This window comes from Hemiscyllium ocellatum (assembly GCF_020745735.1).
Source record: "Hemiscyllium ocellatum isolate sHemOce1 chromosome 27 unlocalized genomic scaffold, sHemOce1.pat.X.cur. SUPER_27_unloc_6, whole genome shotgun sequence".
NCBI lineage: Eukaryota > Metazoa > Chordata > Chondrichthyes > Orectolobiformes > Hemiscylliidae > Hemiscyllium > Hemiscyllium ocellatum.
Genome location: NW_026867515.1, coordinates 1,223,030 through 1,238,413, shown reverse-complemented (window position 1 = coordinate 1,238,413; position 15,384 = coordinate 1,223,030). Strand labels below are relative to the sequence as shown.

Below are 15,384 nucleotides of genomic sequence, written 5' to 3'. Positions count from 1 at the left end.
CACCAGCTTCCAGGTCCGCTCCGCGCTTTTTTCCAATAAAGGCGCGCAGGTGAGTCCCGGAGATGTGACATGACTCTCCAGTCTCCCCAATGCTATAGAGATCGCATCGGGAGCAAGGGATACAAGAAAATTATATTGATGGATGTACCGGTGAAAGTCTTCTTTCTGCCGCAGCCCAGGTTCGATTCACGGGCAGCGAGGCAATTTTCAGCAGAGCTACCAAGAGGCGTCCATGTCTCCCTGGTGGTCTAGTGGTTAGGATTTGGCGCTTTCACCGCCGCGGCCCGGGTTCGATTCCCGGTCAGGGAAGCAGTTTTCAGCGGGTCAGAGGACTCTTTATTCGTCTTAAACGCACTGCATAGTTGTCTGTTGATCTTCGTCGTTCCTGTGTGCTGCAGTGTAAAATAGCTCTTTGAAATAGCATCCTGATGCAGATTTGCTTGCATGCGTTGGGATGTTTGCTTCTGCAGTAGCAAACGAGTGAGCAATCTTCACTCTCTCGGCGGAGCAGGTCAGGGCTGTTTAGCAGTGTCTGATTGTAGACGCGGTTACCTTTGTTTAACAGTTTAAATGTAATTTTTTTGATGTATCCATTGCTCCCAATGCGATCTCTGTAACACTGGGGAGACTGGAGAGTCAAGTCACATCTCTGGGACTCTCCTGCTCGCCTTTATTGGGAAAAAAAAACCTACCCAGGTAAGCTTGCGCTACACCAGCTTCCAGGTCCGCTCCGCGCTTTTTTCCAATAAAGGCGCGCAGGTGAGTCCCGGAGATGTGACATGACTCTCCAGTCTCCCCAATGCTATAGAGATCGCATCGGGAGCAAGGGATACAAGAAAATTATATTGATGGATGTACCGGTGAAAGTCTTCTTTCTGCCGCAGCCCAGGTTCGATTCACGGGCAGCGAGGCAATTTTCAGCAGAGCTACCACGAGGCGTCCATGTCTCCCTGGTGGTCTAGTGGTTAGGATTTGGCGCTTTCACCGCCGCGGCCCGGGTTCGATTCCCGGTCAGGGAAGCAGTTTTCAGCGGGTCAGAGGACTCTTTATTCGTCTTAAACGCACTGCATAGTTGTCTGTTGATCTTCGTCGTTCCTGTGTGCTGCAGTGTAAAATAGCTCTTTGAAATAGCATCCTGATGCAGATTTGCTTGCATGCGTTGGGATGTTTGCTTCTGCAGTAGCAAACGAGTGAGCAATCTTCACTCTCTCGGCGGAGCAGGTCAGGGCTGTTTAGCAGTGTCTGATTGTAGACGCGGTTACCTTTGTTTAACAGTTTAAATGTAATTTTTTTGATGTATCCATTGCTCCCAATGCGATCTCTGTAACACTGGGGAGACTGGAGAGTCAAGTCACATCTCTGGGACTCTCCTGCTCGCCTTTATTGGGAAAAAAAACCTACCCAGGTAAGCTTGCGCGACACCAGCTTCCAGGTCCGCTCCGCGCTTTTTTCCAATAAAGGCGCGCAGGTGAGTCCCGGAGATGTGACATGACTCTCCAGTCTCCCCAATGCTATAGAGATCGCATCGGGAGCAAGGGATACAAGAAAATTATATTGATGGATGTACCGGTGAAAGTCTTCTTTCTGCCGCAGCCCAGGTTCGATTCACGGGCAGCGAGGCAATTTTCAGCAGAGCTACCAAGAGGCGTCCATGTCTTCCTGGTGGTCTAGTGGTTAGGATTTGGCGCTTTCACCGCCGCGGCCCGGGTTCGATTCCCGGTCAGGGAAGCAGTTTTCAGCGGGTCAGAGGACTCTTTATTCGTCTTAAACGCACTGCATAGTTGTCTGTTGATCTTCGTCGTTCCTGTGTGCTGCAGTGTAAAATAGCTCTTTGAAATAGCATCCTGATGCAGATTTGCTTGCATGCGTTGGGATGTTTGCTTCTGCAGTAGCAAACGAGTGAGCAATCTTCACTCTCTCGGCGGAGCAGGTCAGGGCTGTTTAGCAGTGTCTGATTGTAGACGCGGTTACCTTTGTTTAACAGTTTAAATGTAATTTTTTTGATGTATCCATTGCTCCCGATGCGATCTCTGTAACACTGGGGAGACTGGAGAGTCAAGTCACATCTCTGGGACTCTCCTGCTCGCCTTTATTGGGAAAAAAAAACCTACCCAGGTAAGCTTGCGCGACACCAGCTTCCAGGTCCGCTCCGCGCTTTTTTCCAATAAAGGCGCGCAGGTGAGTCCCGGAGATGTGACATGACTCTCCAGTCTCCCCAATGCTATAGAGATCGCATCGGGAGCAAGGGATACAAGAAAATTATATTGATGGATGTACCGGTGAAAGTCTTCTTTCTGCCGCAGCCCAGGTTCGATTCACGGGCAGCGAGGCAATTTTCAGCAGAGCTACCAAGAGGCGTCCATGTCTCCCTGGTGGTCTAGTGGTTAGGATTTGGCGCTTTCACCGCCGCGGCCCGGGTTCGATTCCCGGTCAGGGAAGCAGTTTTCAGCGGGTCAGAGGACTCTTTATTCGTCTTAAACGCACTGCATAGTTGTCTGTTGATCTTCGTCGTTCCTGTGTGCTGCAGTGTAAAATAGCTCTTTGAAATAGCATCCTGATGCAGATTTGCTTGCATGCGTTGGGATGTTTGCTTCTGCAGTAGCAAACGAGTGAGCAATCTTCACTCTCTCGGCGGAGCAGGTCAGGGCTGTTTAGCAGTGTCTGTTTGTAGACGCGGTTACCTTTGTTTAACAGTTTAAATGTAATTTTTTTGATGTATCCATTGCTCCCGATGCGATCTCTGTAACATTGGGGAGACTGGAGAGTCAAGTCACATCTCTGGGACTCTCCTGCTCGCCTTTATTGGGAAAAAAAAACCTACCCAGGTAAGCTTGCGCGACACCAGCTTCCAGGTCCGCTCCGCGCTTTTTTCCAAAGGTAAAAACAAGGTAAAACAAAGGTAACCGCGTCTACAAACAGACACTGCTAAACAGCCCTGACCTGCTCCGCCGAGAGAGTGAGGATTGTTCACTCGTTTACAGCTGCAGAAACAATCATCCCAACACATGCAAACAAATCCGCATCAGGATGCTATTTCAATGAGCTACTTCACTCTGCAGCACCCAGGAACGACGAAGATCAATAAACAACCGTACAGCGTATTTAAGACGATTGGATAGCCCGTCGACCCGCTGAAAACTGCTTCCCTGACCGGGAATCGAACCCGGGCCGCGGCGGTGAGAGCGCCAAATCCTAACCACTAGACCACCAGGGAGACGGAGATTGGCTCCTGCAGCTCTGCTGAAAATTTCCTCTCTGCCCGGGAATCGTACCCGGGCTGCGGCAGTAAGAAGACTTCCACCGATCTCGAGAACACTGGGGAGACTAGAGAGTCAAGTCACATCTCCGCAACTCTCCTGCGCGCCTTTATAGGGAAAAAAGCGCGGACCGGACCCAGAAGCTGGTGTAGCGCAAGCTTACCTGGGTAGGTTTTTTTTCCCGATAAAGGCGAGCAGGAGAGTCCCAGAGATGTGACTTGACTCTCCAGTCTTCCCAATGTGATAGAGATCGCTTCGGGAGCAATGGATACAAAAATATTAAATTTAAACTGTTAAACAAACATAACCGCGTCTACAAACAGACACTGCCAAAAAGCCCTGACATGCTCCGCCGAGAGAGTGAGGATTGTTCACTCTTTTGTAGCTGCAGAAGCAATCATCCCAACACATGCAAACAAATCTGCATCAGGATGCTATTTCAACGAGCTACTTCACATTGCAGTGCCCAGGAGCAACAAAGATCAAGAAACAACTGTACAGCGCATTAAGACCCGTTGAAAACTGCTTTCCTGACCGGGAATCGAACCCGGGCCGCGGTGGTGAAAGCGCCAAATCCTAACCACTAGACCACCAGGGAGACGTAAATCTACGCTGTGCTGAAAATTGCCTCGCTGCCCGGGAATCGAACCCGGGCTGCGGCAGTAAGAAGACTTTATCCGATCTCGAGAACATTGGGGAGACTGGAGAGTCAAGTCACATCTCCGGGACTCACCTGCGCGCCTTTATTGGTGAAAAAAGAGAGGATCCCGAGGCACTACAGTGATAGTGCCTCCCACCCGCCCTCCTCCTCTAACCTTATAATAAGACCCATTGTGGTAAGCAGGTCAGTGCTGCATTTTGCTTGTTGTATTCTTCAGACCTAGTTTTTCTTAAAGGTTACTTTTAGAGGGATGGCAGTGAAGACAGTGCAATGTTCCTCTTGCAACATGTTTGAGGGGAGGGATGCCATGGTCGTCCTTGATGATTACACTTGCCGTAAGTGCACCCATCTCCAGCTCCTCCAAGACCATGTTCGCGAACTGGAGCTGGAGTTGGATGAATTTAGAATCATTCGGGAGGCAGAGGGGGTCATAGATCGGTTCTTTAGGAAAGTAGCAACTCCAAAGATTGCAGACAGATGGGTGACAGTGAGGGTCTTGGAGAAAGCAGCCAATGCAGAGACATCCTGCGGTCGTTCCCCTCAAGAACAAGTATACCATTTTGGATTCTTGTTGGTACGACGACTTACCGGGGTAAGCAGTGGGGTTCAGGGCTCTGGCACGGAGCCTGTTCCTGTTGCTCAGAAGAGAAGGTTGGAGAAGAGCAGAGCAAGAGTTATTGGGGACTCGATAGTTTGGGGCACAGATAGCCGGTTTCGTGGGGGCGAGAGAGACTCACTTTTGGTATGTTGCCTCCCAGGTGCAAGGGTAAGTGACGTTTCTGATCGTGTTTTCCGGTTCCTTAAGGGGGTGGGGGAGCAGCCCGAAGTCGTGGTCCACATTGGCAGCAACGCCATAGGTAGGAAGAAGCATGAGGATGTTAGGCAGGCTTTCAGGGAGCTAGGTTGGAAGCGCAGTGTTCGAACAAACAGAGTTGTTGTCTCTGGTTTGTTACCCGTGCCACGTGATAGAGAGTCGAGGAATAGTGAGAGAGAACAGTTAAATGCATGGCTACAGGGATGGTGCAGGAGGGAGGGATTCCAGTATCTGGATAACTGGGGTTCTTTCTGGGGAAGGTGGTATCTGTATAAACAGGATGGTCTCCACCTGAGCCTGAGGTGCACCACCATCCTTTGGGGGAGGTTTGCTAGTGCTCTTTGGGAGGGTTTAAACTAACTCTGCAGGGACATGTAGACTGCAGCTTTAGGGTGCAGGACCTTGAGTGTAGGGAGGTTAGGAACATGGCATCAATCTCGAAGGAGGTTGCCTCTAAACAGGCAGGTGGCTTGAAGTGTATATACGTCAATGTGAGAAGTATACGAAATAAGGAAGGTGAACTTGCAGTGTGGGTTGGTACCTGGGATTTCGATGTTGTGGCTATCACGGAGACATGGGTAGAACAGGGACAGGATTGGCTGTTGCAGGTTCCAGTGTTCAAATGTTTTAGTAGGGTCAGAGGTAGGGGTAAAAGAGGGTGTGTGTGGCATTGCTTGTAAAGGATAGTATTTCAGCGGTGGAAAGGACGATGAATGAAGACTCGCCATCTGAGGTAGTTTGGGCTGAGGTTAGAAATAGGAAAGGTGAGGAGTTTTCTACAGGCCTAATAGTCCTAGAGACGCAGAAGAAAGGATTGCCGGGGTGATTCAGGAGAAGAGTGTAAGTAATAGGGTGGTTGTTATGGGGGTCTTTAACTTTCCAGATATTGACTGGGAAAGCTATAGCTCTAGTACGTTAGATGACACAATATGTTGACAGGCCAACAAGAGGTGAGGCCGTACTAGATTTGGTTCTGGGTATCGAAACAGGCCAGGTGTTAGAATTGGAGGTAGGTGAGCACTTTGGGGACAGTGACCACAATTGGGTGACTTTTCCTCTGGTGATGAAGAGGGATAAGTATGCACTGTAGGGCAAGATTTATAGCTAGGGGCTGGGAAATTATGATGCGGTGAGGCATGACTTAGGATGCGTGGCTTGGAAAACTAGGCTTCAAGGGAAGGGGACAATTGATATGTGGAGCTTGTTCAAGGAGCAACTATTGAGTGTCCTTGATAAGTATGTACCAGTGAGGCAGGGAGGAAAGGGTCATGTGAGGGAGCCATGGTTTAATAATGAATTGGAATCCCTTGTTAAAGTGAAGAGGGCGGCCTATGTAAAGATGAGGCGTGAAATTCAATTGGGGCGATTGAGAGTTATAAGTTAGCCAGGGAGGATCTAAAGAGAGAGTTAAGAGCAGCAAGGAGGGGACACGAAAAGTACTTGGTTGGTAGGATTAGGGAAAACCCAAAGGCTATCTATAGGTACGTCAGGAATAAAAGAATGACTCGGGTAGGAATAGGTCCAGTCAAGGATAGTAGTGGGAAGTTGCGCATGGAGGCCGAAGAGATTGGGGAGACACTGAATGAATACTTTTCATCAGTATTCACTCAGGAACAGGACATTGTTGCCGATATGAATATTGAAAATTGATGGCTTTGAAGTATGTAGGGAAGAGGTATTGGAATTTCTGGAAAGGGTGAAAATAGATAAGTCCCCTGGGCCTGATGGCATTAATACTAGGATTCTCTGGGAAGCAAGGGAAGAGATTGCAGAGCCATTGGCCTTGATTTTTATGACCTCGTTATCTACAGGAATAGTGCCAGAAGACTGGAGGATAGCAAATGTGGTTTCCTTGTTCAAGGAGCAGAGTACGGATAACCCTAGTAAGTATAGGCCGGTGAGTCTCACTTTTGTTGTGGGCAAAGTCTTAGAGAAAATTGTAAGGGATAGGATTTATGAACATCTGGATAGGAATAATGTGATCAAGGATACTCAGCATGGTTTTGTGAACTACGAAGAGCAGAAGAGAAAGATGTATACAGTGTATTTAAGGAGAACAGGTACCTAATAAACCCAGTCCGCTGATTTCTCAATGATGCTTCCAAGTTGACTTCAAAAATTCGGTTTGTCCTTCCCTTTTTTTCGTATTTTATTTTGTGAGTTTTAAAAACTTTCACAATCCTCTAACTTGAGTATAGGAGTTGGGAAGTTTCGTTGTGGCTGGACAGGACACTGGAATATTGTGGAATACATTTGGAATATTGTGTGCAATTCTGGTCTCACTCCTATCAGAAGGATATTGTGAAATTTGAAACGGTTCTGAAGCACCAATGAGTCCACAGTGAGTAGAGGCCCTCCTGCTGCCCTGAGTGCGGGAAGGCCTTTAGTGATTCCTCTGCCATGCGGACGCACTGGTTGATCCACACCCAGGACGGCTGTTCTCATGCCCTGAGTGCGAGATGGCCTTTAGCAGTTCTTCCCACCTGCTGAGACACCAGTGGGTCCACACCGAGGAGAGGCCGTTCTTCTGACCCGAGTGCATGAAGGGCTTTGCTCTTTCTTCTGACCTGCTGGCCCACTCGTGGGTCCACATGGGGGAGAGGTTGTTCAGTTGCTCTAAGTGCAGGAAGGCCTTCATCAAACCTCAGACCTGCATGTCTTTGGACAGGACCACCCAGAGAAAACCGACGCAGACACTGGCAGAATGTGCAAACTCCTCACAGACAGTCACTCAAGGCTGGAATCAAACCTGGATCTGTGGCACAGTTAGGCTGCGGTGGTAACCACTGAGCCACTACCTATTGCAACCCGAAGTAGGCAAGCAGGAGGTCTGGAGAACACAGCAAGCCAGGCAGCATCAGGATGTGGAGTAGTCAGCATTTTGGGTATTAACCCTTCTTCAGGACTGAAACGTTGACTTCTCTATGAGAAAAGATTTACGGAACGTTGCTGGGGGTTGGAGGGTTTGAGCTACAGGGAGAGTCTGAATAGGCTGGGGCTGTTTTCACTGGAGCATCGGAGGTAGAGGAGTGACCTAATAGGCGTTTAAATTCATGAGAGGGATGGACAGGGTAAAAGACAAGGTATTTTCCCTGGGCTGGAGGAGTCCAGAAATAGAGGGTATAGGTTCAGGGTGAGAGGCGAAATATATTAAAGGGACAACTTCTTCATGCAGTGGGTGGCACATACATGAAATGAGCTGCCAGAGTATATGGGTCAGGTGCTGTCAAATGGGACTAGATTAATTTAGGATATCAGGTCAGCATGGAAAAGTTGGACTGAAGGGTCTGTTTCCATGTTGTATGTGTCTCTGACTACTGGTCCTGATGTAAGTTTAAAAGAGAGTCCAAGTAACTTTGAATACTTCAATCTTGTTGAACTCACCTCCTCAAATATTTCAAATGACTCCCTGCGAGCGATACTGTTTAAACATGCTGAGTTGGACAAAATATCCTATCAAGTTCAACACAAACCCAGAGTTGAAGATGTCAGAAATCACACGATACCAAGGAGACCAAAACTGATCACAATATTCCAGGTGCAGCCTCATCAACGTTCTATATAACTACACTATATCTTGCCAACATCTATACTCAATTCCCTAACTGATGAAGGTTAGTGTGATTAAACCTTTCTTCACTGCCTTGTGCAGCGATGTTATCAGAGATAGAGGATCGACTTTAAACTGATCCACAATCCGGTGACTGGGAGCACTGAAGCAGAGTAGTGCAGTATGAGTGTGTTGGGCGCATAACCGAGGGGTCAAGACCATGTGATGCTATTGCTCAATGTCTCCATAAGCTGCTTTCCTTGGCAAAGGTGCTCTGTTCTGTATCTTGCCTTTGCATCTGCTTCCCAAAGCTTCTTCAGTAGAGCAGTGGCAGCTAGAGCCCAGGAGCTCAACAACCCCCCGGAGCTGGAGAAAACTCCGAGTTCCAAAAGCGGGGCTGGATTTGCTCAAGGCTTGTATCTATTAACTTATTTAAATGGTACCTACTGTATGGGGCTTTGGTTCACATTAAAACCGGAGGGTCATGTCAGAGTGTTTGTTTATATTTAGCAGTTGTAGTTCGTAAAATACATTCCCTGGAGGAGCACCTTCTTTGATGCTGCATTTCTTGCCTTCTGCCCTTCCCCCATTTATTATCTCCCATCTTGATTGTGTATTTTTTTGGTCAAATTTGATTTCATATTTATCAGGCTTGGTATTCACTGTGTGCTACTAATTTGTTTGTTCGAATATTGTCAGTCAAAATTAATGGTGTAATTTCATTTCTGATGTCAGAGTTTGACATTGAATGTGCAGGTGTGAATACCAGTAAGTTGTGAAAATAAATCAATAACTTGTGATTTTACAGCAAAAAGAGCAGTTCACCGCTATCAATGGCATTGTCTCATTTCAAGGGGATGAGTTGAGCCTGACCAACAAACCGTTTCAAACAGTCACCCAATTTTATTAATATTTTCGTTATCTTCATTAAAGATAATAACTCCAGCATGCTAAAATTTATACAATTTGTTTATAAGATTTATTTATATGTCCATTGCTCTGCCACATTGGGGAGACTGGATGCCAACTTGCAGAACATTTCAAAATACAGCTCCAAGTCCCCAAACCTAAACGACCCCACCGCCCTGTGGCTGAATACTTTAACTTCCCCTCCCAATCCGTCAAGGGCATGCAAGTCCTGTGCCGCATCCCCCTCCAAGCTCTAGCTCCCTGACGCTTGTAGGAAGAACACTTCATCTTTCGCCTTGGGATCCAGCAACTACATGGGATCAATATCGATTTCACCAGTTTCCATATTTCTCCTCACCCTCACTCCCACACCACGCGCCTTGTCCCAGATCCAACCTTCCAACTCGGCATTGGTCTCTTGAGCTGTCCTACATTTTCATCTTGCTTCCCACCTATTCGCTCCACCCTCCTGTCTTACCTCTCACGATAAATCAGCACCTCCATCGACCTATTTCATTCACAGCTACCTCCCCTCCATCCCCATCCCCTTCCCAATTATCTCTCAGCCCCGTTGGACCAACCTTCATTCCTGATGAAGAACTTATGCTCTGAACCAAGACTGTGGTGAAGGAACATCCTTAATAAGAAAGAGTTCCCAATTCAGATTTATTTCCCATTTGTTCCCCCGTTCTTCGAGAATTAAGAAATGTCTTCTTCTTCCACTAGATAGTGATCTTACACTTTGCGGAGTCTGAAATGTTATACCACTCCACTTTGTTGCCCACCTTTTAAGAATCCTTTCAACATCTTTTTCAGACAATGGTGGCGGTGACCAAAAGCAATCATTTCACTCCTCTTCAATGCCCCATTTCTCCTCCTATGAACCACTTTTACAAGTTGTCTGAGTGTACTTGGTTTTCAAAATGTAATTTGGCCATTGAAGTAAACAGGGTTAGTCTTTATCGATCGCTAGCTTTGTTTGCACTAACTGTAATTATCCACCAATTTGCTGGGTTTTTTTGTTCCAGCAGAGCTGGAAACAATGACCTGTATTTATTTTGCACTCAGGTGTGAAAAATCATCCCAAGAATCGTCATATTATTATAGCTGATTGAAGCTATAACAGGAGGAATTGTGTGGCAGTTTCAGACTAAAATCTTGGCTGGAAAGAATGTAGATTGATGATGAAAGTCAAAAAGCAGAATCTCTGGCCACAATCTATCATTCTGGCTTGATTAATTGGTGGCTCTTCAAAAGCACTTCCAAGCCATCACCTCAACTACTAAGAGCAGGTAAGTGTGAACACAGCATTCCAACTGTGAAATATATCGCATTGCTTCTTTGTTATTGATCAAAAACCTGGAACTCGCTCCTGAACATTATTGCAGACCAAATCATAATGTGAAGCAATTTAAGTGGCAGGTCAGCGCCACATTTTCAAGGATAGTTTGGGAAGGGTTGTTGGCAGACCCAATGATATTCACATCTCATGAAATAATAAGCAAAGAGGCATGGATAGAGGATTGGCTAACCAATGATACAATTGGGATAAGGGGCATGTTCAGGATAGCAAGTTGTAATCAGTAGTTTGCCACAGGATCAGTGCTGGGGCCAAAATTATTTACAATATGTATTATTTACAATTATTTACTTGGATAAGTAAAGTGAATGCATTATTGTCAAGATTGAAGAAAAGATGGTTGATGGGAAGGCAGGTGGTGAGAAGACATGAAATATCTGCAGAGGTATATAGACAGGTTAAGCAAATGGCAAATGGAATAGAATTTGGAGAAAAGAGGTTGTGCACTTTGCCAGGAGGAACAGTGTTGAATGTTAAATGGAGAAAGCTGTTGAATAGAGGGATTTGGAAGCCCATACCCATGCATCTCTTCATCCAAGTTCAGTGAGTAATAGGGAAGGCAAATGGGAGGTTGACCTTTAAATAGAGTATAAAAGTCGGGAGGTTATAGTGAACCTCTATCAGGCAACAGTCAGGCCAAAACTGAACACTGGGTGGGTCCTTTACCCAAGGAAAGATATACTGACTTTGGTGGCAGTCCAGAGAAGTTTGACCTAGATGAAAAGAATATCATATGAAGAGAAGTGAATTGGTTGGGCCTATACTTATTAGAAGTGAGAAGATTTAGAGGTAACCTTATTTTCACACAAACGATTCTGAGGAGACTTGACAGGCTTGATGTGGAAAAGTTTACCTTTGTGGGTGAGTCTAGCACCAGAGGGAATAACCTGCAAATGAGAGATTGCATGTTGAAGACAGATAGGAATTTTTACTGGGGGCAGTAAATCTGTGGAACATGTTACTACAGGGGGTTGTTGAGCTTGGGTCGTTAAGTACATTCAAGGCTGTCAGTTTTTGTTTAACTGGTGAGGGAATTGAGGATTATGTGGAAATAGCCAGAAAGTGGAGTTGATGTTTACCAGAGCTAACGTGATCTGAATAAATGGCAGAATTGATTCAATGAGCTGAATTGAATAGTTAATAATAAAGGGGCCAGTACATCCTTCCTGAGATATGGGGCCCAAAATTGCGTTCAATACTCCAAATGCGGCTTGACCAGAGCCTTACAGAGCCTCAGAAGTACATTCCTGCCTTTATATTCAAGTCTGATCAAAATAAATGCCATCATTGCATTTGCCTCCCCAACTAGTGATGCAACCTTCAAGTTTACCTTGAGAGAATCCTGGAATAGAACTCCATCGTCTCTTTGCACATCTGATTTCTGAATTTTCTCCCCATAATCCTTCTGTTCCAGAGTAGCAGCAGAGATTTTCTGACAAACCGATTTTATTCAGGGATACCAAGGTTTCTCTGGAATTTCCAATATCTCAGAAGGAATAGTTATTCCTGGACAATGCAGAGAGGAATATGGTGTGGTCCTGTAAACTCCAGAACTTTCCAAACTACCTGAGTCAGCAATAACTCTTTCTGGACCAAGAAACAAAAGGGCCACTGAGAAACTGCAAAATCATAAGCCCTCAGAAGCAGAAATTAGGCAATTCAGCCCATTGAGTCTGCTCCACCATATAATCATTCTTAAGTATCAAGGGTTACAGGGAGAATGGGGATGAGAAAGTTATCAGCCAGGATTGAATGGTGGAGCAGATTCAATGGGCTGAATGGCCTAATTTCTGCTAGTTAACTATTCCTGGGAAGAAGGATGTATAACAACAAGCTGTTTCCTGGGACAGATGAGATAAGTTTTTAATAAACTCGTGACAAAAGGACAAGTTAGTCTGTCTGTGGAAGGATGGCCTTGACACCAAGAGGTTAATTGCAGGACAGTCTGTTTCAAGCAGACAGCTAAACCTCAAGGCTAAGAAGGTATGCTACACACTGGAGGTCTCTAGCAATGTGGGGAGGTGGTGTTAGAATCTAAAGAAACATCACACCACAGATTTCAAAGTGAGGAATCTCCACCAGAATTTAAACCCAGAAAGATGCAGCAGCAGTACTTGGAAGAACAACACTGCAGTGAATCCCTGAACACTTCCAGAGACAGATATTGTCGGTGGAAAGTCAGTTAAATTCTGCCATCAATTGGGTGATCCCCAAGTTGGGAGTGAGGTTGAACTTGGTGACTTGAGGGCGGGGGGGTTATCTTTGGTTGCTACATACAATAAAGTGTAAATCATTGTTTCAGCAGTTGATTCTCTGCGCAGTTTCTGAGTCAGGAGCCAAATTAAGGCAATTCACCCACAGCCACAGTGAGGCTAGGATTAATATTGACTCCATTGCATTCAGCAGGACATCACAGCAGCATTCAAGATCTCAAACAGAAACACCCAGAGGAACATGTTGCCCTACATTAGGTAAAATTAGCCTGAAAAGTGGTGTAACCTGTTCTAGTGATAAAAATAAATCCGCAACACTCTAAAATCAATTATCAGCAATTTTTTTATCCAATCGTTACAGTTAAAAAATAAACACAACTATTAACAAACTGGTTATAGGCCAAGAGCAGACAGGGGGCATTAGTTTAGTTGGGGATCATGGACTGGTTGGTCTGAAGGGTATGTTTCTGGCCTACATGACTCCATAGCACTGAATGAATGGAGATCCATCCCAAAGATGATAAAAATTTCGAGCACCACTTTACGCAAATATGTGGACCCCCCTCCTGAGGGCAGTAGGGCACTGAGGTTCAGTAGTTCAGACAGTCAGCCAGCAAGTTCTCTCTGGGAGACTTGTCTCAAGAAAGGAAGCGGTTTCCTGTCACATCAGTTAGATTATCCAGTTTGGAGCAGATCCGATATGTCCAACAACATAGGTAGACAGGGCAGTGAAGAAGGCTTAAGCCTCACTGGCCTTCATCAGTCAGGGCATTGAGTATAGAAGTTGACAAGTTATGTTGCAGTTAATCAGGATGTTGGTGAGGCCGCACTTGGAGTATTGTGATTCGTTTTGATCACCTTGCGAAAAAGGATGTTATTAAACTTGAAAAGAGTGCAGAAGACGTTTACAAGAAACCAGGACTCAAGGTCTGAGTAACAGGGAGAGGTTGGACAAGCTAAGACGTATTTGTTTCGAGCATAAGAGCCTCGGGTGGTTGGGGCGGGCTTATAGAGGTGAAGAGATCCTGAGAGGCATGGAGAGGGTGAATGCACTCAATCTTTTTTCCCAGGATTGGGGAATTTCGAATATCAACATGCATTGAGAATCCCCATGAATACACGCAGCCTGCGTGGGAGTGCTCAAGGGCTCTAATTGCAGTGAGAACTTTAATTCTTTGGCGAAATGTGGACTAGTGTTCTCGCTGTAGACGAGCCTTTCATTGGATTGTTGAATCTGGCGGGTAACAACGACCCCTGCCCCGTGGAAACTCTATGGAAGCAAATTGATTTCCTCAAACTGACTGGAGTGTCACCAGGATTGGGCAGAAGCCAATCGGTTGCCGAGTGCTGGAGAGGGGATTCCTTACAGCGCCAGGGACCTGGGTTTGAACCCACCCTCATGGTGACAGTGTGGATTTTGCCCTTTCCTACCCCTCCCCCACTCCCTGTCTACGTGGGTTTCCTCTGGGTGCTTGGTTTTCCTTCCATGTTCCAAAAATGTACTGGCTAGAATGGATTGGGCGTTCGAAATTCAGGGATAAGCTGTGGGGGTTATCGGGTGGGTCGGGGGTGGGGTATGTTCTTCCGAGTGTCAGTATGGACTTGGTGGGCCAAACGGCCTGTATCCACAGTGATTCCCCCAACGTGTCTCCAGCCTGGCTTCCAGCTCCATCTCTCTGTGCCGAAGGTCCTCCAGTGTGTGTTTTCCCTAGTTTCCAGCGCCCAGAACGTCCCACCTTCTGCAAATCGAAAGACAAGTCCCACCCTGCCCTCTCCCATGTGTGTTGTGTAACTGCTTAATCACTTTTAGTGGCCCAGCAAAGGCTAATAGCCAGTTTGGCAAACCAGGAGGATGGCCTCAACCGCGACCTTGGGTTCATGTCACATGACAGGTAACCCCACTTCACTGTTATGCTCTCTCTCTCTCTCTCTCACTCACACACACACACACTTACACACTCACACGCTCGTGCAGAGCCTTTCCGGAAGACATGCTCTCTCTCAGACACACAATAATATGTCCCTCCACTCACACCAATGCATACATCTTCGCACATGATTATATTCCATCTCACACACACACTTTACCCAGCATGCACACGCACTTACACACACACTCTCTCTCTCATGCACGCACTCACGCATTTGGAGTGAATTTGCATTTGCAGGATTATATATTTGGAAGTAGAACCAGTCTGACTCAAGATTGGGTTACAGACAGACTCTAACCTCACAGCTTTCATGCATTGTTTGACGTGAGGTGCTACCTCCTTTTATAAAACATTAAGTTTCCTGGAAAACGTGACTTAAAAGAAGTTCTGGAATGTACAGATTAATTAGCCGAAATCTGCAATCCATTTTGAAAGATGAATGATTTAACAGAAATCTAGGTTTCTTCAATTCATCACTTATGTTGCATGACACTATAATCTTTTTGCACTATATTCTGTGCCTTGTGATCCTACTCCACAGCTACCTGATGAAGGAGCAGCACTTCGAAACCCAGTGCCTCCAAATAAATCTGTTGGACTATACCCTGGTGTTTGTGAGATTTTAAAACTTTATTTCCAGTGAATACAGCCCACACCTCAAACTGTTGCCAGTAAACTTTGCAATGCAA

General features: G+C 46.1%; 5 non-coding genes across 5 annotated transcripts; 4 read left to right on the top strand and 1 right to left on the bottom strand.

Moving 5' to 3' along the window:
- The first annotated feature begins 237 nt into the window (after positions 1-237).
- trnae-uuc (transfer RNA glutamic acid (anticodon UUC)) lies at positions 238-309 on the top strand. The gene has a single exon. It is a non-coding gene; the product is annotated as a tRNA-Glu (tRNA).
- Positions 310-947: 638 nt separating this feature from the next.
- trnae-uuc (transfer RNA glutamic acid (anticodon UUC)) lies at positions 948-1,019 on the top strand. Its single transcript has one exon. It is a non-coding gene; the product is annotated as a tRNA-Glu (tRNA).
- A 637-nt stretch (positions 1,020-1,656) lies between these two features.
- Positions 1,657-1,728, top strand: trnae-uuc (transfer RNA glutamic acid (anticodon UUC)). Its single transcript has one exon. It is a non-coding gene; the product is annotated as a tRNA-Glu (tRNA).
- Positions 1,729-2,366: 638 nt separating this feature from the next.
- On the top strand, positions 2,367-2,438 carry trnae-uuc (transfer RNA glutamic acid (anticodon UUC)). The gene has a single exon. It is a non-coding gene; the product is annotated as a tRNA-Glu (tRNA).
- A 704-nt stretch (positions 2,439-3,142) lies between these two features.
- trnae-cuc (transfer RNA glutamic acid (anticodon CUC)) lies at positions 3,143-3,214 on the bottom strand. The gene has a single exon. It is a non-coding gene; the product is annotated as a tRNA-Glu (tRNA).
- Between the last annotated feature and the right edge of the window lie 12,170 nt (positions 3,215-15,384).